The sequence below is a fragment of the Bos grunniens genome, chromosome 2 (genome assembly GCF_055505025.1).
Source record: "Bos grunniens cultivar Pamir isolate PY7600 chromosome 2, Bosgru_T2T1.0, whole genome shotgun sequence".
Lineage (NCBI taxonomy): Eukaryota > Metazoa > Chordata > Mammalia > Artiodactyla > Bovidae > Bos > Bos grunniens.
The window spans coordinates 75,766,168-75,789,798 of NC_141166.1; the positions used below are offsets into that span (position 1 = coordinate 75,766,168).

Genomic DNA, 23,631 nt, shown 5'->3' on the forward strand with positions numbered 1-23,631 from the left:
GTACAACTGCTATCTGTTTATTACAGACATTTTGGAACATACATAAAAGTAGAAAGAAGGAACATTTGTCTATGAAGATGAATGGCGAACATTTCACCCTGTTGCCAGCGACCAAAATGGTTATGTTTTTTTGAGCAACTGCCTGATTTTTACCCACAAACATAGTAGTTCTTATATCTAGTCGTATCTCCAACTTTGCACCAGTTTCTAGGAAAGTTTGCACTCCTCATTCATGGAATAACAAATTAGTCTTTGAACACTGTTTATGGAATACCTGCCATGTGCCAGGAACCCTGCTAGGCCTAGCAGGGTGTGAGCAAACCAGACATGTGTCTGCCGGTACACATATGCCATTCCTAGGCGGTGTGATCTGATGGATGCTGACAGGTATTAATAGGACTCACTGAGTGTGTAGCTAGCACTGTGTTAGCGGTTTGCATATGTGCATGTGTGTGCTAAGTCGCTTCAGTCGTATCTGACTCTTTGCAACTCTGTGGTCTGTAGCCTGCTAGGCTCCTCTGTCCATGGGATTCTCCAGGCAAGGACACTGGAATGGGTTACCATGCCTTTCTCCAGGGGATCTTCCTGACCCAGGGATCGAACCTGCATCTCTTATGTCCCCTGCATTGGCAGTGGGTTCTTCACCACTCGTGCCACCTGGGAAGCCTAGCAGTTTGCGTGTGTCAGGGAAATTTAGTTTCTTTAATTTTGTATGTGTATTCTTTCAGAGAGTTTCCTTCTCCCTACTCCAAGGGTGCTGGGCTGCACTGATGTGCTTCTGCCAGTGGTGAAGTTCATGTTACCAGGGACACCTTCTTGTTTTGTGTTTTGGGGAGGCCTCTGGGCACAATCTCAGAGGAGATCCTGGCTGGGGCCCCAGAGGAGGAGGCAAGAGAGCACTGTGGTTTGAGGAGGCAGAGGTGGGAACTAAATTTCTACAGAACTGAACAGGGGACAGATGGGGCTGGCTGAGATCGGTGGGGATCTGTGTCCTTCTCCCTGGGGGAGTCAGAGGGGAAGGCTGGCAGCACATCAAGGAGGAGGAAGACTCCAGTTACTTATGCTCAAAGCAACAGCCGTCAAATCCATATGTACAGAGAACACTGAGCCTCTCGGACACAAGAGCCTATGAAGACCTTGACAGTGGCACCTGCTTGCTGACCAGTGTGGAGTGATGATTGTAGAGTCCCTGATGTTTCAGGATTCATGTGGTCTTTAGAGACTTTGTAGAACTGATCTAAGTTACTTTGATCACACACCGGTCTTTAATTCTCTTGCAAAGGTGAGAATGAAACCAAATTCAGGTCAAATATTGCCACACAACCATCACTGAATGAACATTTATTATTGCTATTATTTTTAACTTTTGGGAGAAAATGTTATTAATTTAAGCAATAAAAAATAAAATCTTTTAACTTTGGAAGGAATGTCAACATCCCTTTCTTTAGGAAAGTGATGCTTTAATTGTCCAGAAACAAAAAGTGAGCTGCTTGAAAAGACTTCCACCAAAGGAGTTTCCACAACATCCTGATGTCTCATTAAGGAATTCTTTCTTACATCTCACTTAAAATCCACTTTCTGTGACAAATTGTTTGTATTCCTTACTGTTAAGAAGTATTTACATCTGCATCTACTAGCTTATATATGAAACACGGGAGGACCAAATCTTTATGTTTAGCATCTGGCCCAGCATATTAAGAGCTGGTCTGAAATACTCAGAAGAAAAATGTAAAAGAAACACCAGTAGCACCAGTAGTAAGAATAAGTGAATTTCAGAGATGGGGAGTGTTGAGTAGCTTGAACTAGCATTTAGTAACGAGTAGTTTCATGCAAAGATGGGCTCGATAAAGGACAGAAATGGTATGGACCTAACAGAAGCAGAAGATATTAAGAAGAGGTGGCAAGAATACACAGAAGAACTGTACAAAAAAGATCTTCACGACCCAGATAATCACGATGGTGTGATCACTGACATAGAGCCAGACATCCTGGAATATGAAGTCAAGTGGGCCTTAGAAAGCATCACTACGAACAAAGCTAGTGGAGGTGATGGAATTCCAGTTGAGCGACTTCAAATCCTGAAAGATGATGCTGTGAAAGTGCTGCACTCAATATGCCAGCAAATTTGGAAAACTCAGCAGTGGCCACAGGACTGGAAAAGATCAGTTTTCATTCCAATCCCAAAGAAAGGCAATGCCAAAGAGTGCTCAAACTACTGCACAATTGCACTCATCTCATATACTAGTAAAGTAATGCTCAAAATTCTGCAAGCCAGGCTTCAGCAATACATGAGCTGTGAACTTCCAGATGTTCAAGCTGGTTTTAGAAAAGGCAGAGGAACCACAGATCAAATTGCCAACATGCGCTGGATCATGGAAAAAGCAAGAGAGTTCCAGAAAAACATCTATTTCTGCTTTATTGACTATGCCAAAGCCTTTGACTGTGTGGATCACAATAAACTGTGGAAAATTTTGAAAGAGATGGGAATACCTGACCAACTGATCTGCCTCTTGAGAAATTTGTATGCAGGTCAGGAAGCAACAGTTAGAACTGGACATGGAACAACAGACTGGTTCCAAATAGAAAAAGGAGTATGTCAAGGCTGTATATTGTCACCCTGTTTATTTAACTTATATGCAGAGTACATCATGAGAAACGCTGGACTGGAAGAAGCACAAGCTGGAATCAAGATTGCCGGGAGAAATATCAATAATCTCAGATATGCAGATGACACCATCCTTATGGCAGAAAGTTAAGAGGAACTAAAGAGCCTCTTGATGAAAGTGAAAGAGGAGAGTGAAAAAGTTGGCTTAAACCTCAACATTCAGAAAATGAAGATCATGGCATCCAGTCCCATCACTTCATGGGAAATAGATGGGGAAACAGTGGAAACAGTGGCTGACTTTATTTTTTGGGCTCCAAAATCACTGCAGATGGTGACTGCAGCCATGAAATTAAAAGATGCTTACTCCTTGGAAGGAAAGTTATGACCAACCTAGATAGCATATTCAAAAGCAGAGACATTACTTTGCCAACAAAGGTTTGTCTAGTCAAGGCTTTGGTTTTTCCTGTGGTCATGTATGGATGTGAGAGTTGGACTGTGAAGAAGGCTGAGCACCGAAGAATTGATGCTTTTGAACTGTGGTGTTGGAGAAGACTCTTGAGAGTCCCTTGAACTGCAAGGAGATCCAACCAGTCCATTCTGAAGGAGATCAGCCCTGGGATTTCTTTGGAAGGAATGATGCTAAAGCTGAAACTCCAGTATTTTGGCCACCTCATGTGAAGAGTTGACTCATTGGAAAAGACTCTGATGCTGGGAGGGATTGGGGGCAGGAGGAGAAGGGGATGGCAGAGGATGAGATGGCTGGATGGCATCACTGACTCGATGGACGTGAGTCTGGGTGAACTCCGGGAGTTGGTGATGGACAGGGAGGCCTGGTGTGCTGCGATTCATGGGGTCGCAAAGAGTCGGACATGACTGAGCGACTGAACTGAACTGAACTGAGTCGGCATGCACTTCCTACCACCTCCTCTTGAACTTTTATGAAGTCCCAGTTCTCTAGTAGAGGGTTCAACCACTTCCTTACATGTACTAGTCACTTGATACAGATATAATTGTACATCAGAGCTAGGGTCTAGTCCCTGTATAGTTGATTTCAGGCATCCAGAATTTTCCAGATCAATAGCTCAACAAGGGATTGTTTGTAGAACAAGTCTGTGCATCACCCCTACATGTCCAGGCTAAAGGCCTTGCTAGGTTCTTATGCTAGGTTTGTGCAGAGATGGGGAGTATCTCTCAACTATTTTTCTTCATATATGTAGATTCTCATTTTTAGATTCTTTGCCATTGTAGATTATAACAATATATTGAATATAGTTCCCTGTGTTATATAGTAGGTTCTTGTTTACTTATTTTATATATCATCGTATGTATATATTAATCCCCAAATTCTAATTTATCTCCCTGCCACATCCCACCCCTCTTCCCCTTTGGTAGCCATAAGTTTGTGTTCTATGTCTGTGAGTCTATTTCTGGTTTGTAGATAAGTTCATTTGTATCATTTTTTTAAGATTAAACAAATAAGTGATATATAATATTTGTCTTTCTCTGTTTGACTTGCTTCACTCAATATGACAATCTCTAGGTCTATCCATGTCGGTGCAGATGGGATTAGTTCATTCTTTTTTTGTGGTTTAGTAATATTCCATTGTATACATATGTACCACATCTTTTTAATCCATTCAACTGTTGATAGACATTTAGGTTGCTTCTATGTCTTAGCAAATGTAAACAGTGTTGCTATGGACATTGGGTGTGTGTATCTTTTTGAAATAGAGTTTTCATCTTTTCTGGATATATGCTAAGGAGTGGGTTAGCAGGGTCATATGGTAGCTGTATTTTTAGTTTTTTAAGGAACCTCCATGGTGTTCTCCATAGTGGCTGTATCAATTTACATTCACACCAACACTGTAGGAGGGTTCCCTTTTTTCTAGCATTTATTGTTTGTAGATTTTTTATTATGTCCATTCTGATTGGTGTGAGTGATACCTCATTATAGTTTTGATTTGCATTTCTCTAATAATTAGTGATGTTGAGCATCTTTTCATATTGTTGGCCATCTGCATCTTTCTTTGGAGAAATTTCTATTTAGGTCTTCTGCCCATTTTTTGATTGGGCTATTTGTTTTTTTAATATTAAGCTGGATGAGCTATTTGTATATTTTGGAAATTAACCCCATGTTTGTAGCATCATTTCTCTCATCTATTTCAATCAGTTCTCATAGTTGACCAATGAGAACCTCTTTCTAGCATCTTTATATACACCAGTGTACTATTAGTGTTATCAATGTATTAATTTCCTGTGAGAGCTGTAAGAAATGACCACAAACATGGTTTCCTAAAACAATAGGAATTTATTCTTTTATGCTTCTGGAGGCCAGAAATCTGAAATCAAGGTGAGCCAGGACTGTACTCTCTCTGGAGACTCTAGAGGTCTATCTGTTCCTTGTCTATTTTGGCTTCTCATGGCTGCTGGTGTTCCTTGGCTTGTGGTCACATCAGTCCACTTTCTGCCTCTGTCTTGACACTGACAGGGTGTTAGTGTCCTCACTTCTGTCTGTATAATCTCCCTCTGTAAGGACAGTTGGTATTGGATTTAGGGTCCATCTGGATAATCTAGGACAATCTCCTTAAGATCTCTAATTTATAATCTAGGATAATCTCCTTATCTTCTTATGATAAGATCTCTAACTTAATTATATCAACAAAGATCATTTTTCCAAATAAAGTCACTTTCACAGGTTCTGATGCTTCAGACATGAGCATATTTTGAAGGTCACAATCTAACTCGTTGTATCAATGATTCTGTTATTTAGGATGCTATACAGCAAGTTTTCTGGTGATCACAGTGTAGATAACAGGTCAATGAGCAGTAGCTACCTCTGGAGAGTGGTCTTTCTTTTGAATACTAGCTGACCGTCTGTAGGCCTTCAGGAAAGAGCAAGTGACAGCCCCTCAAGCTCAACTTAGAGAAACTAACACATCACAATTCAGGAGAGAGCACTGACAATGCTTGTGATTGAATTTGCCAGTAACTTTTAGGATGGGGATTTAAGGTTAGGTTTACTTTTATCTTAATGAAACATTTCTTGCATCCAAGGTTTTGCTGGACAATTCCTACCTTATACAAATTATCATAGTTAATTTTCATAGCATTGTCAAGGTAAAAGTGATTATACACATTTTGTAGGTAAGGAAACTGAAGCTGAGAAATACTAAAATGATCACGCTGATAGGGTAGGGCTAAGACTTGGCCATGTTTCTGTCTGACTCTAAAGTCAGAATGCCTTGCTATACAGCTAGACTGCTTTCTCCAAGGTAGTCCAACCCACCTGGAAATACCTGCCTCTGACCAGTTTCTGGTGGTACTTGCAGTTCTACCTGCTTTGGATAAGTACACTATGGAAGAAGTAACATTAATGAAGAGGAAGACAGAGAAAAGAGTATAAAGATAAGAAAGGGGACAGGAGAGAGGTGGGGGTTCAGAAGAAATCCTCTAACTGTTGCAATTTATAAAGAAGAAAGCTGAGGGCATGGACTGATATTTTAGTCAGTTTGGGCTGCTGTATAACAAAGTACCATAGACTGTGCATCTGACTTACACATAATAGAAATTTACTTCTCACAGTTATGGGGCTGAAGGTTAGGATGGAAGTCTGAGATTAGGATGCTAGCACGATTGGGTTCTGGTGAAAGCCCTGTTCTGTGTTGCAGATGGCTCGTTGTACCCTCACATGGCAGACAGCAGAGGGAGGGAGAAAACTCTTCTGTGACTCTTACAAAGACATTAATCCTATTCCCAAGGATTCACCCCATAACCTCATCTTATTTCAATGACCTCCCAAAGTCTCCATCTCCTAATACCATCTCACTGGGAGGTAGGGTTGCAACATATGGATTTGGGGGGAATATAAACATTCAGTACATAACAAGTGGCTGAGAGATTTTCCAGGGCCTCCACCAACCAGCAGAATGGCAGACCCTGTAGGCTGCCAAGGCATAGAAGAGTCAGGACAGGCAGCACTGGGGGTCCAGGCATTGGTGTGTCCTGGCTGCCCCTAATCCTGGGGTGATTTTACTCAACTGGTCCCATACTTTTTCCCTGGCTCTCTACCACCTTGTGGTCCTATTTGAATTGTTGCAGATGTTTGATTTCTATGCTGGTGGCCTATCAACTATGTGGTAGATTGCACTATTCTTCATCCATTGCTTTGTGAGTTTTCGGTCCCTCCCTAGAAGCAGAATATCTCCTCATTTCACTGATACCGGGCTTGGTCACATGACTTACTTTGGTCAATGTACTGTTATCAGATGTGATGTAAACCAAAGCTTGAAATGTACCTTGAAATCAAGTTTATGTTTGTACATGTCTGCCATTGGCATGAAGACATAATCTAGCTACTCCATTGCTCCAAGGTTGATTAGAGAGACATGGAGATTATAAACCTTGTAGCAGTTTGAAACCTAGTCGAGTGGAGCCTAGCCTAGGTCAGCTGACTCCTAGTTAAACCAATAGATGCCCAAGTAATAATAACTGATCACTGTTTTAAGCTACTTTATTTTGGGATGACTTGTCATACAGTATTATTATGGCAAGGTCTGACTGATACATTCTGTCTTACAATTGTCATATCCACCCCTTCCCACCACTGTCTCCACCATCACTGCCATATTTCTGTTTTGGGGTGCCAGCAACACTGGCAGTAGCTATAGCTCCAGGTACTAAGGCAGCTTCTCACCACAGAGCTGGATTCCTGAGGGGCACCATGCAGAGCCAGACCTTTCATAGAACATACAGACCCTGGAAAGGGAGGAGTTGGGTCCTCTTCCTACCTTTTACAATGCTGTTACTGCTCTCTCCTGCAATCTCTCTCGTGGGTAAGGTGGTTCCCAGCCTCTGCCTGAAGTCACATTTCCGAAGGTGCACCTGCATGTCTAGGAAGCCTCCTCACTCTGTCTATAGGTTCAGCATCTGCCCAGCTGATTAGACACGGATGTTTGCAGCTTAAATTGAATTGGCCAATTTATGTTGATCTCCATCCTTTCTACCTTTGTGGTTATCCACATCCAAGCCTTTGCTTCTAGCATTCTTGAGGGAAATGGCATCATGGCAGAAAAGCTTATGGAGACACAGAAGATGATGATCAATCTGAAGTGAAGTGAAGTGAAGTCACTCAGTCATGTCCATCTCTTTGCGACTCTGTGGACTGTAGCCTAGCAGGCTCCTCCGTCCATGGGATTCTCCAGGCAAGAATACTGGAGTGGGTTGCCATTTCCTTCTCCAGGGGATCTTCCTGACCCTGGGATGGAAGCCAGGTCTCCCGCATTGCAGGCAGACGCTTTGACCTCTGATCAATCTAAATGCCTACAATTTCAATAATGAGTAGCCAGCCAGGTTGGACACCAATGGTTTTATCTAGATGATGGGATTATGGATGTTTTGTAAAAACCTATTCATTCTCTTTTGTGTTTTCTATATCTTCCAAATGGGGTATTGTTTGAATCTGAAAAACAATAACCTCTAACTTAAAACAACAACAACAACAATGAAACAACCTCACCACTTTGGAGGTAGGGTGAAGTGGGAGGGGGCAGAGTGGCTGTAACAGCAGCTAGGACAGTAGCTGGGGGTCAGCACCCAGTGCTTTTGGCATTAGAGGCCTCAGACTGTGGAGTCCAGCTCAGCCTGTCACTTGGTGCTGGCTCCCACTGAGGGTCATGCTTCTAACCTTAGCTGGCAGCTGGCAAAGGACACTGGATAAGGAGATGTGGGGAGACCCTAGGAGCTGCAAAGGGAGTATGGCTGGCTCAACCCTAAATCCATCTGCTCTATAGGGGTTCCTAGTTTTGTGCAATAAATAGGCTTTTGAAAAATTGTGAGAATCACAATTTTCAATGCAAAAACCATTTTATACGTGCTAGGGGAGTTTTCTGAATAAAAGGCTCCTATTGTGAAGCCCTGGGTAAAGTGAATAATCTCTACCCATTTTATCTTTGGCATAAATCTGTATTTTCACTTAGGATGTTTTGGGTTTCCATGAGAAAATAGATGACAGGTGTTCTGGAAAAGCATATCCTAGAACTTCTGCTGAGGGTTAATGGGTGGTGGCATCATCTCTAATTGGAAGGACAGCTTGGCCCTGCTTTAAGTCCTAGTAGTGGTGCCAGTGTATTATGTTCTTCCCAAGTCCTGCTCTTCTTGCCTGGAATTCTCTCCTTCTAAAACTGTATATGGCTCCCTCCTTCACATCTTTTGAGCTTGTGCTTAAATGCCACTCACCTTGCTAGAGGAGCCTTCTTCATCATCCCACTTAGAATTGTGACTCTTCATCACTGCCTCTCCCTTTGTCTTCCTGATTTTTCTCCAGGGCACTTAACCACCGTCTGTCATACTGTATATCGTCCTGGTCGTGTTCACTGCCTGTGTCTTTCCCTGGATGCGGTCCTGCAGGACCAGGATTGTAGGCTGTTGTGTTCACTGTTGTGTCCCTGGTACCTGGCACAGTCTGTGCCTCAATAAATGCCTGTTAAATAAATTGAATGAATGAATGACCATGGGCATGTTACCTAAATTTTCTGCAAGTCAAAAATATAAATAAGTAAAGCAGAAGCTGCCCGTTGGCTTGAGAGTTGGGGAGACAATTGTGCTTGGGGAGGGGGCTGCGTTAAACTTCTGGGAGTGGCTCCCTTGTGTCCGAGGGGGCAGCTGCTCTACAGCTCCAGCCAACTCTTGTCACAGGCGTGCTGGCTCAATATTGCCAGATTTTAAAGCTTTTCTTTTAAGAAAGGCCAGAAAATGACTTTAAAAAAGTGAATTCACTTGAGTTTTAAGTGTTGGTAACCAGGACTCATTTTTACAAAACCCTTGTAATTGTGTAATTCAGACATCTGAGAGTCAGGTCCGAGAGGCAAGCACCAGGATGGGATTTCTGGACTAGACACTCTCCCTCTAGAAATCTATTTTATTCTATCCTGTTCTGTTCTGAAAGCATAGAGTCTAATCAAACTCAAACCAAATTATTTGATTTAAACAGGAAAGATTAGGCCATCATATTTTGCCTTCCCAACCTGACAGGGAAAAGTTTACTCCCTGGAAAACCACTGTCTCTTGAATGACACATCTCTTGAATGACACAGAGAAAATCAACACACAATGTGGGAAGATTGGTTCAAGTAGCAAGGCAATGGGACTCCCCTCACGTTATTTTTCAGATTTATAGGATTTCCTCTATACATGATAGTAACTCCACTGGGCCTCAGCTACAGGTCACTTGGAGGGGGAAAAATTCACCCTTTTCCAGTCTGTGATTCCAAAAGTGCATTTTATGCAGTTCATTTTATTCTCACATAATGATTTCTGCTCCTTGGCTGCTATTAACAGTCCTCAACGTATGTATCTGATAACTTGTGAAATGTCCCAGTGAGTCCACTGGGATCTGTAAAGGAGTGTGATGAAGGGTGCCTGAAACAAACAGGAAAATGTCCAACAAATGGAATTGCTCTGATGACCTCCTATACCACGACCATGGTGATGAATGACTCTCTTTTGCCAATTATATGGGTGGTAATTGGACTCCTTCCTGCCACAGAACAAGTCATTTTATGACTGTGATACACTATAAGATATGGAAATATGGGCCTTGGGACTAATAGGGAACTGAAGTTGCTGGACAGGATCAGACAATATGAGGTGTGAGAGAGGAGACAGGAAATGTTGGTATGTGCTAATGCAGAGGGAAAATGGGTGGTGAGGGGGCAGAAGAGGTGAGAAAAGATTAGAGATAAGAAAAAGCAGTCATCATGGTGGGCAAGTATGGTCATGAAGGAGCATAAATAGACTGGTTTTAAACCCACAAAAATCTGGGTTTGAGTATCAGCTCCATCTTTTAACAGCTATATGTGCCTGTGGGCAAGTTACTCAATCTCTTTGAGCCTCAGTTCCACCGTCTATAAAATGGGCCTATTAAAGCCTCAGGGCTTCCCTGGTGGCTCAGATGGTAAAGAATCTCCTGCAATGCAGGAGACCTGGGTTCGATCCCTGGGTGGGGAAGATCCCCTGGAGAAGGAAATGGCAACCCACTCCAGCATTCTTGCCTGGAGAATTCCAGGGACAGAGAGGAGCTTGTCAGGCCACAGTCCATGGGTTTGCAAAGAGTTGGACACGACTGAGCAACTAACACGCACAGTAAAGCCTTCCTCCAGGGTTGAAATGAAAACTGAAAGAAATAATGTAGGTGTGCTGCCAGGTACAATGTAAAACCTCAGTACCACCCATGCTACCCAAGATTCTAGGACTCAGAATCTTCCATCATAAAATGATAGCTGGTATTGAACTAGACTAAGGTGCATAGGGCAGACAGACTGAAACACAATCACAGACAACCAGCCAATCTGATCACATGGACCACAACCTTGTCTAACTCAGTGAAACTAAGCCATGCTGTGTGGGGCCACCCAAGATGGACAGGTCATGGTGGAGAGGTCTGGAAGAATGTGGTCCACTGGAGAAGGGAATGGCAAACCACTTCAGTATTCTTGCCTTGAGAACCCCATGAACAGTATGAAAAGGCAAAAAGATAGGACACTGAAAGATGAACTCCCCAGGTCGGTAGGTGTCCAATATGCTACTGGAGATCAGTGGAGAAATAACTCCAGAAAGAATGAAGGGATGGAGCCACAGCAAAAACAATACCCAACTGTGGATGTGACTGGTGATAGAAGCAAGGTCCGATGCTGTAAAGAGCAATATTGCATAGGAACCTAGAATGTTAGGTCCACGAATCAAGGCAAATTGGAAGTGATCAAACAGGAGATGGCAAGAGTGAACATCGACATTCTAGGAATCAGTGAACTAAGATGGACTGGAATCAGTAAATTTAACTCAGATGACCATTATATCTACTACTGTGGGCAGGAATCCTTTAGAATAAATGGAGTAGCCCTCATAGTCAACAAAAGAGTCAGAAATGCAGTACTTGGATGCAATCTCAAAAATGACAGAATGATCTCTGTTCATTTCCAAGGCAAACCATTCAATATCATGGTAATCCAAGTCGATACCCAGACCAGTAACACTGAAGAAGCTGAAGTTGAACAGTTCTATGAAGACCTACAAGACTTTCTAGAACTAACACCCAAAATGATCTCCTTTTCATTATAGGGGACTGGAATGCAAAAGTAGGAAGTCAAGAAACACCTGGAGTAACAGGCAAATTTGTCCTTGGAGTACAGAATGAAGCAGGGCAAAGGCTAATAGAGTTCTGCCAAGGAAATACACTGGTCATAGCAAACACCCTCTTCCAACAACACAAGAGAAGACTCTACACATGGACATCACCAGATGGTCAACACTGAAATCAGATTGATTATATTCTTTGCAGTCAAAGATGGAGAAGCTCTATACAGTCAGCAAAAACAAGACCAGGAGCTGACTATGGCTCAGGTCATGAACTCCTTATTGCCAAATTCAGACTGAAATTGAAGAAAGTGGGGGAAACCACTAGATCATTCAGGTATGACCTAAATCAAATCCCTTATGACTATACAGTGGAAGTGAGAAATAGATTTAAAGGACTAAATCTGATAGAGTGCCTGATGCACTATGGACGGAGGTTCGTGACGTGGTACAGGAGGCAGTGTTCAAGACCATCCCCAAGAAAAAGAAATGCAAAAAAGCAAAATGGCTGTCTGAGGATGCCTTACAAATATCTGTGAAAAGAAGAAAAGCGAAAAGCAAAGGAGAAAAGGAAAGATATACCCATTTGATGCAGAGTTCCAAAGAATATCAAGGAGAGATAAGAAAGCCTTCCTCAGTGATCAATGCAAAGAAATAGAGAAAAACAATAGAATGGGAAAGATTAGAGACCTCTTCAAGAAAATTAGAGATACCAAGGGAATATTTCAAGCAAAGATGGGCTCAATAAGGGACAGAAATGGTATGGACCTAAATGAAGAAGAAGTTATTAAGAAGAGGTGCCAAGAATACACACAAGAACTGTATAAAAAAGATCTTCATGACCCAGATAATCATGATGGTGTGATCACTCACACTCACCTAGAGCCAGACATCCTGGAATGTGAAGTCAAGTGGGCCTTAGGAAGCATCACTATGAAAAAAGCTAGTGGAGGTGATGGAATTCCAGTTGAGCTATTTCAAATCCTGAAAGATGATGCTGTGAAAGTGCTGCACTCAATATGCCAGCAAATTTGGAAAACTCAGCAGTGGCCACAGGACTGGAAAAGGTCAGTTTTCATTCAATCCTAAAGAAAGGCAATGCCAAAGAATGCTCAAACTACCACACAAATGCACTCATCTCACACACTAGTAAAGTAATGCTCAAAATTCTCCAAGCCAGGCTTCAGCAATATGTGAACTGTGAACTTCCAGATGTTCAAGTTGGTTTTAGAACAGACAGAGGAACCAGAGGTCAAATTGCCAACATCTGTTGGATCATTGAAAAAGCAAGAGAGTTCCAGAAAAAACATCTATTTCTGCTTTATTGACTATGCCAAAGCCTTTGACTGTGTGGACCACAATAAACTGTGGAAAATTTTGAAAGAGATGGGAATACCAGACCACCTGATCTGCCTCTTGAGAAATTTGTATGCAGGTCAGGAAGCAACAGTTAGAACTGGACATGGAACAACAGACTGGTTCCAAATAGGAAAAGGAGTACGTCAAGGCTGTATATTGTCACCCTGCTTATTTAACTTCTATGCAGAGTACATCATGAGAAATGCTGGGCTGGAGGAAGCACAAGCTGGAATCAAGATTGCCAGGAGAAGTATCAATAACCTCAGATATGTAGATGACACCACCCTTATGGCAGAAAGTGAAGAAGAACTAAAGAGCCTCTTGATGAAAGTAAAAGAGGAGAGTGAAAAAGTTGGCTTAAAGCTCAACATTCAAAAAATTAAGATCATGGCATCCGGTCCCATCACTTCATGGCAAATAGATGTGGAAACAGGGGAAACAGTGGCTGACTTTATTTTGGGGGGCTCCAAAATCACAGCAGATGGTGACTGCAGCCATGAAATTAAAAGACGCTTACTCCTGGGAAGGAAAGTTATGACCAACCTAGACAGCATATTAAAAAGCAGAGACATTACTTTGTCAACAAAGGTCCATCTAGTCAAGGCTATGGTTTTTCCAGTAGTCATGAATGGATGTGAGTGTTGGACTATAAGGGAAGCTGAGCACTGAAGAATTGATGCTTTTGAACTGTGGTGTTGGAGAAGACTCTTGTGAGTCCCTTGGACTGCAAGAAGATCCAACCAGTCCATCCTAAAGGAGATCAGTCCTAGGTGTTCATTGGAAGGACTGATGTTGTAGCTGAAACTCCAGTACTTTGGCCACCTGATGTGAAGAGCTGACTCATTGGAAAAGACCTTGACGCTGGGAAAGATTGAGGGCAGGGAGAAAAGGGGACGACAGAGGATGAGATGGTTGGAGGCATCACCGACTCAATGGACATGGGTTTCGGTGGACTCCGGGAATTGGTGATAGACAGGGAGGCCTGGCGTGCTGCCATTCATAGGGTTGCAAAGAGTCAGACACGACTGAACGACTGAACTGAACTGAAGGGTGTATGTAGGGCTTCCCTGATGGCTCAGATGGTAAAGAATTTGCGGGCATTGGGGGTGACCGAGGTTCAATTCCGGGGTCGGGAAGTTTCCCTGGAGGAGGGCATGGCAATCTACTCTCCTGTTCTTCCCTGAAGAATAACAAGGACAGAGGAGTCTGGCAGGCTATAGCCCATGGGGTTCCAAAAAGTTGGACATGACTGAGCGAATAACACTTAACTTATGTAAGTATGTAAACGTAAATGTTTACAGAATTGAGACAGGTAATGTAAATGAGTGAAAGCATCCAGGTATAAATACTGCCGGGACTGAGCATTAGGGCCCCTGCTGAGTAGAGGCTATTAGCTCTGCTGTGTGTTATCAGATCTTCAGTGTTTTCAAGGGAAACCTCATTCTGGTCTTAAGGTAAAACCTCCTGATTAATAAATGTGGGCACCTAACTCCTCCCCCACTTTTTAGAATGTATTGTTTGGGTTACCAGTGTATATGCAAGTCAGATAAAATTTGGGTTATTTTTAGCTTGTGGGCTACCATTTCACAACCTCTAAATGAAGAATTTAGAAGGATCATACAAGGATTGTTTATCAGGGCCCAAGTAAATAATTCTGGGGTCAGATGACCACAGAAAATGTAATTTTAATTTGGAACCCAAACTGTGTCTTGAATTCAACAGAAAAGTCAGAAAACTGATGCTCCAAGGTCTGAGATTCAGAGAGGGTGCATCCTCTGTGGACTGGGGGCAGAACTGAAACAGCTGGACATACACCAAATAAATGATTTTCCATCCTCAACCAATTGCATCAGCATCTTCAGGGGCTGAAGCTTCTCTGTGAGATTTAATAACAGCCAGTTTGAGAACCGCTGTAGCAAAGTTTTGCAAAGGTAATCTGTGGTTAAATAGAATAATAATTCTAATTTATCTAGAAACACAAATTTTGGGGAAAAATAAGCAAATTTTCTTTCTGCTGCTGCTGCTGCTGCTAAGTCGCTTCAGTCGTGTTCAACTCTGTTCGACCCCATGGACTGCAGCCCACCAGGATCCCCCGTCGCTGGGATTCTCCAGGCAAGAACCCTGGAGTGGGTTGCCATTTCCTTCTCCAATGCACGAAGGTGAAAAGTGAAAGTGAAGTCGCTCAGTCGTGTCTGACTTAGCGACCCCATGGACTGCAGCCTACCAGGCTCTTCTGTCTGTGGGGTTTTCCAGGCAAGAGTACTGGAGTGGGGTGCCATTGCCTTCTCCAAATTTTCTTTCTAAGACTGTTTAATTTTGTTTTGTAGTCTTAGCTTTCAAATTGGAAAATAACTAATATACCTGCCTTCCTCCTTTCCTTCCTTTTTAGTCAACATATTTGTATTCATGAACACATTAACATATATGTAGCTCTGTGATCAGTGTATACAACTAACATTTTTTTTTTATTGCCGTTAGAGAATTGTATTTACATTTCTGACAATTTTAAACTATGGGGACTGCAAGTGTCTTGGGTGATAGATTAAACTTGGCCAGAAATTAGTGAAAGTTTCTTTCATCAGAAGGTGGAGCCTATTTCCAGACATCCTGAAGCTGGGCTGGCCTTCTGACATGTTCTAGCCAATAGTGCAGGAAAGTTATGTGTGACTTCCATGCTCAGACCTCAGGGACTTTGAGTCTTACCTTCTTGGAATTCAGCGGCCATGTGCAGAAGCTGAGCTGCCTGCTTGAGAGGCCATGAAGGAGAACCGAGTCATTCTCACTGACAGGTCAAATCTCAGACATGTAAGCAAGACCATCCTGGATCAGCCAGCCTTCAGCTGACCTGTCAAATGAGGGTTAACAATGGACTGAAAATGCAGAGTGAATGACTCCAGCTGACATCTTAGAAAGTAGATATCCATAAGCTGTCCCAGCTGAGCCCAGCTCAAATTACTGACCTAGAGAATTGTAATTCATTGTCATTCTAAGCTATTAAGTTTTGTGATGGTTTGTTACACAGCAATAGGTAAAGACTTTTTTTTTTTAAATCACAAGAAAGCTTTCAGAGAGGTGGGGAAATGCTTGTTCATTATTTTCCAGGAGGCCCAAAAATTGGTGAAGTATTTCAAAAGTTATTCGTAAGACTGGGAAGTTATTTATGCTTTGAATAATGGAAAGTCATTTGAAGGAGGGGAGGAAGGCTCTGAGGTCTGAGGGGAATGTGGAACTTTTTGGGTAGAATGCTTTCAGCTGTAAATGGCAGAACTTGCAAATAAAAGTTTTTTGAAAAAAAATAGACACTTAACATCTCACTTAAAAAGTCAAGAAGTAAGTGAATACAGGGTTCATGCAGTAGTTCAAGTTCCCAGGCTCTATCTCTTTTTCTGCCCTCCCATCCACAGTAAATTAACAATGTTTCTCCTCATGGCTTAAAGATGGCTGCTGCAGCTCCAAATTGTCCTACAATTATGTCCTCAGAAGGAAGGGAAGCTTGTGGGGGAAAAAAGCTCTACTTCTGTGTGACTCTTCTTGTAAGGGAAAAAATGCTTTTCCCAGGAGTTCTCAGCAGAATTTTTCTTACATTTCTGGCCCAAAATGGGATTACTTGCTCACCCTGCTGCAAGAGAGGCTGACCCAGCCGCAGTCTCTGCTGTGGGAGGCAGACTGCTCATAGGGAAGAAGGGTAATGGTGGTAGTTGGAAGGCAACAAACAGAGGTGGAACCAGCCTTTCCCCTTCCACAGAGGACAATGGCAGAGAGGACTGAGTGCCCTGGTATCCTGAAATTGGGCTATGAAGCCAGGAGACCATTTGGGCTATATAACAAACGTGATATAGAGAACACATAAGAACATCCCCAAATTATCCAAGATCTTAGGTCTATGAAAAGTGACCTAAAAAAAGAGAACTATTTCAGAGTTTCCATTGAGATGTCAAGATGCGGATATTTCATAGCTATTTGCTTTTGTTGTTGTTGTTGTTCTCCACTGTGCCAAGAATAAGCAAGTTTTACTTATCACTATTACAGAAAATTCACTTGTCACCCATGTACATGTAGAAATGCAGGTTACATATATCAAGTATACAGCACTTTTTGTGACATACAGTAGATATCCTTTAATTATTTTTATTTTATTTTTAAATTTTATTTTCTATTGAAGTATCTACACATTAACATACATTTTGTTGTTCAGTCACTCAGTCGTGTCCGAATCTTTGCAGACCCCATGGACTGCAGCATGCCAGGCTTCCCTGTCCTTCACCATCTCTCCAGAGCTTGCACAAACTCATGTACCTTGAGTTGGTGATACCATCCAGCCGTCTCATCCTCTGTCATCCCCTTCTCCTCCTGCCTTCAATCTTTCCTAGCATCAGGGTCTTTTCCAATGAGTCAGCTCTGCATCAGGTGGCCAAAGTATTGGAGCTTCAGCTTCAGCATCAGTCTTCCCAATGAATATTCAGGGTTGATTTCCTTTAGGATTGACTGGTTTGATCTCTTTGCAGTCCAAGGCACTCTCAAGAGTTTTCTCCAATACTATAGTTTGAAAGCATCAATTCTTTGGTGCTCAGCCTTCTTAACATACATTAAATATCTACATTAACAATGTTCTGGTAGTTTCAGGTATACAGTAAAGTGATTCAGTTATACATATACATGTATCTATTCTTTTTCAAATTCTTATACACACTGCTGTATTTAAAATGGGAAGCAAACAGAGACCTACTGTATAGCACAGAAAACACTGCTCAAATCAGAAAAAAATTTGCATAATAATTTTTTTTTGGTATAATGATATTTAAATGGAGACTTTCAGCCTCTGATTTCCTTCCTCCATTTCTGATCTCTGAGTATGAGGTTCTTGAGGGCAGGAATATGCATGTAGTTATATCTTCGTTTCCTTAATGCCTATCATGCTTCCTGATATATAAAAGGTGTTTTTATGAAGTGCTTATTCTGAAATTACTCTAACGGTAACACAGAGCCGTTAGCTGTTGTGGTAAATGGCATTAAGAGTTTGAATACCTGGCTGACCACATTAGTGGACTGTGGAGTGGAGTCACAGCCTGAAGTAACAACTTCTTTTTGCTCCTTTGTGTCTTTGTGACAGAGGCAGAGAGAGAAGGGGGAGTCTCTATTGATACATGAGATGCGTTGGGAGATTGTGTCAAAACCAAGATGGTGTCTTCAATAATCTGTGGACCTTGAATTATGTTAAGAAAGTAATTCTTCACATCTTTTGAAACAACCTCTTGTTTCAGGATGCCTGGTGATAGAGCTGAGAATGGATTTGGAACCTGAGGGAGACGTAATTCCTCATTTCTGTCAGACCTGCTTTAGGCCACCAAGGTGGTAATGCTCCTTCTAGACAGACTAGAGACTGTCTTCAAATCAATACCTTTTACTTGCATCTGACTAATTTTCTTATTTTTAAAATGAGTTGGCAAAGCTTTACAAATCACCTGTTAACTCTTACCAGTTACGTTTTATACCTATGCCAATTCTTTTACTTTTTTCTTCCCTCTCACTTTTTTTTTTTTAAACCAAAAACATCTGCTTGTCAGATTAAATTATTTGGAAGTCATCTAAACACAAAACTCTAAGAGACACTGAAAAGTTGGAGAAATCATTCTATTACAAATCAAGACGATGATGAACAGAAATAAGACCAATAGCAATTTTTAATCTCTTATTGTTAAATCCCTTCAATTTATAGACTTTTCTCTGTGGACTCTTTCTCCACAGCTTTGTGCATGACAATACCTGACATCATCCGAATGGCCTTCTCAGAGTGCAGTTAAGGATCAGAAAATTCAGTCCTGGGGGATATTAACAGCTAACTGAGATCTGCCTGGGAACAGTCAACATAATCAACTTAGACATTCTGAGTCCAACCCAATGGTAGGCTTTAAAAAAATTCTCTTTTTAAACTTTAAGGGATATAGACCAATAAGAAAATAGAATAAAAATAATTTATAATTGTAATTCTAAGAGATAACCATCCTTTCTATTTTGGTGAGTATCCTTCCAATCTTTTGGGGAGGAGGAAATAGGTAATATATATTTACAAAACTGGAATCATACCAGACATACTTTTCTGTAAGATTTTTTAAATTTAACAATCTCATGAACATTTCCATGAACATTTTTCTAATGAATATTTAACTCTTCTTTAACCATATTTTTATAATGATTATGCCATAATATATTGAATTAATCTTTTATTTTGAGACATTTCCATTGTTTCCATTTTTTTTTTCTATCGTAAGCAATACTATGATGAATAGCCTTAGAGCTAAATATTTGATCATTAAACATTGGTGGTAATGTTTTTAGACTAAATGCCCAGAAGTGGGGTTAGTGGTTCTCCAACAAACCTACTGGCCTAGAAGTGCAGTGAAGCAGCGTTCCTGTAACGTGGCCAAGGGCTCATCATTGAGGGGCATTTGTATGGGGGCTACATTGGGGATATTAGGCATGAAAAGGCTGCCTGGAATCCTCCAAAAAGGTCAGTTTGAAATAGTCAAAACTCAGTGAATAGGGGCTGTGAATGTTTTTAAAGTAAATTTTGCTACACTAGTTTCTATTTAGTCACAATACTTGCTTGGTCTCGGCTTTGTGCTGTGGTAAACAGCAGAACAAAAATCATATGGTGGAGTAGAATATAGATTCCCCACCCCCCACCCCCCAATAGTCTCATGTGTATGGTTGGAAAGAAGAAGAAGAAAGAGGAAGCAGGGGAAGCCATCTGTTCTAGAACAAGAGTGGGAAGATTTAATGCTCAGAAGGATGGCTTGGTGAAATTTTTGGCCAGTCAAGCTTCTGTTTTATGATTTTAGGTTTATAATCTAGGACCCATGAAATCCAAAAAGTCAATATTTTAATCAAATAAAATAGACACTCAGTCAAAGTGGTGGTGAATTCTGCTCCTGATTGTTATTTTGCCAGAATGTTTTTTTTTTTTTTTTTTGCATTTTCCGGACTGGAACCACTGTTTGCATTTCTTTGCCTCTTTTTTACTCTACCATGTGTTGTAATGTAATACATAATTTAGTAAGAGATTTGCAAGTTAGTTCCTTGGGACATTTAATAGAAATGGATAAATTTAACAATTAGTCTAGGTCTCTGGGAGCTTTTAAATCTTTTTAAACCTATAGAGTGTGGAAGTTAATAGTAACTTTTAAATTTCTCTTCATACCATTCAAAGCATATATATTTATTTTTTAAAAGTTCCCTTCCTTTTCCTCCTCTAAGTTTTCTGAGCTCCCAGGAGGATGGAAGGGGTACAATATCACATGAAGCCACACATGCTTGGCTGTGCATCTGCTTTGCCTTCTTATGGCTGTGGAGACCTTGGGTCAATCATTTACTTCCACTCAGTCCTGTGCCTATAAAATGAACACTTCATTAACTTCTTATTGTAATAAATGAAACTGACTCTGATTAATGTAATCCAGAAAAAGACCTATAGGTAGCCTATTGGGTAGCTCATGAAATGGGAAAAAGAACAAAACCAAGTTTTAGGAAAAGCTGGCTCACACATTCAGCTCTGGGAAAACAGGCAGCACCTGCCCTTGGCCCCAACCTGTCTCCACTCAAGGCTGGCTCCCAGAAGGAGGAACCTGATTGACTGGAACTGAGTCACATATCCTCCTCTGACTCCTCCCTCTCCCCATGGGGGAGGTACTGGCAATTTGATTGGCAGCCTCGCTTGAGTCACATGAAATGGAGGAAGCACACTCTCAGCAGAGGTAGGGATGCTGGAAGCACATGCATGAACCCAGAATAGCATGCCACAGCTCTTAGGAAGACTCCAGACACTGTCCTTATGGTCCTGGAATATGGTATGTCTCAATAAACAATAGTTACTGTCGTTATTCTTGCTGACAGAAGGCTAAGATTACTCATTGTTTTAGTAGGAACACAAACAAAAGATTTGAGTTTTGAGTTTTTTTTTTTTTTAATTTTATTTTATTTTTAAACTTTACAAATTGTATTAGTTTTGCCAAATATCAAAATGAATCCACCACAGGTACACATGTGTTCCCCATCCTGAACCCTCCTCTCTCCTCCCTCCCCATACCATCCCTCTGGGTTGTCCCAGTGCACTAGCCCCAAGCATCCAGTATCGTGCATCGAACCTGGACTGGCAACTCATTTCATACATGATATTATACATGTTTCAATGCCATTCTCCCAAATCTTCCCACCCTCTCCCTCTGCAACAGAGTCCATAAGACTGTTCTATACATCAGTGTCTCTTTTGCTGTCTCGTATACAGGATTATTGTTACCATCTTTCTAAATTCCATATATATGCGTTAGTATACTGTATTGGTGTTTTTCTTTCTGGCTTACTTCACTCTGTATAATAGGCTCCAGTTTCATCCACCTCATTAGAACTGATTCAAATGTATTCTTTTTAATGGCTGAGTAATACTCCATTGTGTATATGTACCACTGCTTTCTTATCCATTCATCTGCTGATGGACATCTAGGTTGCTTCCATGTCCTGGCTATTATAAACAGTGCTGCGATGAACATTGGGGTACACGTGTCTCTTTCCCTTCTGGTTTCCTCAGTGTGTATGCCCAGCAGTGGAATTGCTGGATCATAAGGCAGTTCTATTTCCAGTTTTTAAGGAATCTCCACACTGTTCTCCATAGTGGCTATACTAGTTTGCATTCCCACCAACAGTGTAAGAGGGTTCCCTTTTCTCCACACTCTCTCCAGCATTTATTGCTTGTAGCCTTTTGGATCGCAGCCATTCTGACTGGTGTGAAATGGTACCTCATAGTGGTTTTGATTTGCATTTCTCTGATAATGAGTGATGTTGAGCATCTTTTCATGTGTTTGTTAGCCCTCTGTATGTCTTCTTTGGAGAAATGTCTATTTAGGTCTTTGGCCCATTTTTTGATTGGGTCATTTATTTTTCTGGAGTTGAGCTGTAGGAGTTGCGTGTATATTTTTGAGATTAGTTGTTTGTCAGTTGCTTCATTTGCTATTATTTTCTCCCATTCTGAGGGCTGCCTTTTCACCTTGCTAATAGTTTCCTTTGATGTGCAGAAGCTTTTAATTAATTAGGTTTAATTAGGTCCCATTTGTTGATTTTTGCTTTTATTTCCAGTATTCTGGGAGGTGGGTCATAGAGGATCCTGCTGTGATGTATGTCAGAAAGTGTTTTGCCTATGTCCTCCTCTAGGAGTTTTATAGTTTCTGGTCTTACGTCTAGATCTTTAATCCATTTTGAGTTTATTTTTGTGTATGGTGTTAGACAGTGTTCTAGTTTCATTCTTTTATAAGTGGTTGACCAGATTTCCCAGCACCACTTGTTAAAGAGACTGTCTTTAATCCATTGTATATTCTTGCCTCCTTTGTCAAAGATAAAGTGTCCATATGTGCGTGGATTTATCTCTGGGTTTCTATTTTGTTCCATTGATCTATATTTCTGTCTTTGTGCCAGTACCATACTGTCTTGATGACTGTGGCTTTGTAGTAGAGCCTGAAGTCAGGTAGGTTGATTCCTCCCGTTCCATTCTTCTTTCTCAAGGTCGCTTTGGCTATTCGAGGTTTTTTGTATTTCCATACAAATTGTGAAATTATTTGTTCTAGCTCTGTGAAGAATACCATTGGTAGCTTGATAGGGATTGCATTGAATCTATAAATTGCTTTGGGTAGTATACTCATTTTCACTATATTGATTCTTCCAATCCATGAACATGGTATATTTCTCCATCTATTAGTGTCCTCTTTGATTTCTTTCACCAGTGTTTTATAGTTTTCTGTGTATAGGTCTTTAGTTTCTCTAGGTAGATATATTCCTAAGTATTTTATTCTTTCTGTTGCAATGGTGAATGGAATTGTTTCCTTAATTTCTCTTTCTGTTTTCTCATTATTAGTGTATAGGAATGCAAGGGATTTCTGTGTGTTGATTTTATATCCTGCAACTTTACTATAATCATTGATTAGTTCTAGTAATTTTCTGGTGGAGTCTTTAGGGTTTTCTAGGTAGAGGATCATGTCATCTGCAAATAGTGAGAGTTTTACTTCTTTTCCAATTTGGATTCCTTTTATTTCTTTTTCTGCTCTGATTGCTGTGGCCAAAACTTCCAAAACTATGTTGAATAGTAATGGTGAAAGTGGGCACCCTTGTCTTGTTCCTGACTTTAGAGGAAATGCTTTCAATTTTTCACCATTGAGGATAATGTTTGCTGTGGGTTTGTCATATATAGCTTTTATTATGTTGAGGTATGTTCCTTCTATTCCTGCTTTCTGGAGGGTTTTTATCATAAATGAATGTTGAATTTTGTCAAAGGCTTTCTCTGCATCTATTGAGATAATCATATGGTTTTTATTTTTCAATTTGTTAATGTGGTGTATTACATTGATTGATTTGCGGATATTGAAGAATCCTTGCATCCCTGGGATAAAGCCCACTTGGTCATGGTGTATGATCTTTTTAATGTGTTGTTGGATTCTGATTGCTAGAATTTTGTTAAGAATTTTTGCATCTATGTTCATCAGTGATATTAGCCTGTA

At 41.0% G+C, this 23,631-nt stretch overlaps 1 protein-coding gene across 18 annotated transcripts in view; it reads left to right on the forward strand.

The window, feature by feature from the left end:
- LOC147378256 (uncharacterized) overlaps window positions 1-23,631 on the forward strand; it is a 407,307-nt gene that overhangs the window by 124,987 nt on the left and 258,689 nt on the right. For 15 of the 18 annotated variants that reach the window (XR_015145614.1, XR_015145627.1, XR_015145626.1 and 12 more), the window contains one exon: window positions 18,839-18,994. The exons of the other annotated variants lie outside the window; for them this stretch is intronic. The gene's annotated coding sequence lies outside the window, so the exon portion shown is untranslated. The remainder of the gene's footprint in view (window positions 1-18,838; window positions 18,995-23,631) is intronic. 18 annotated transcript variants of the gene reach the window in all.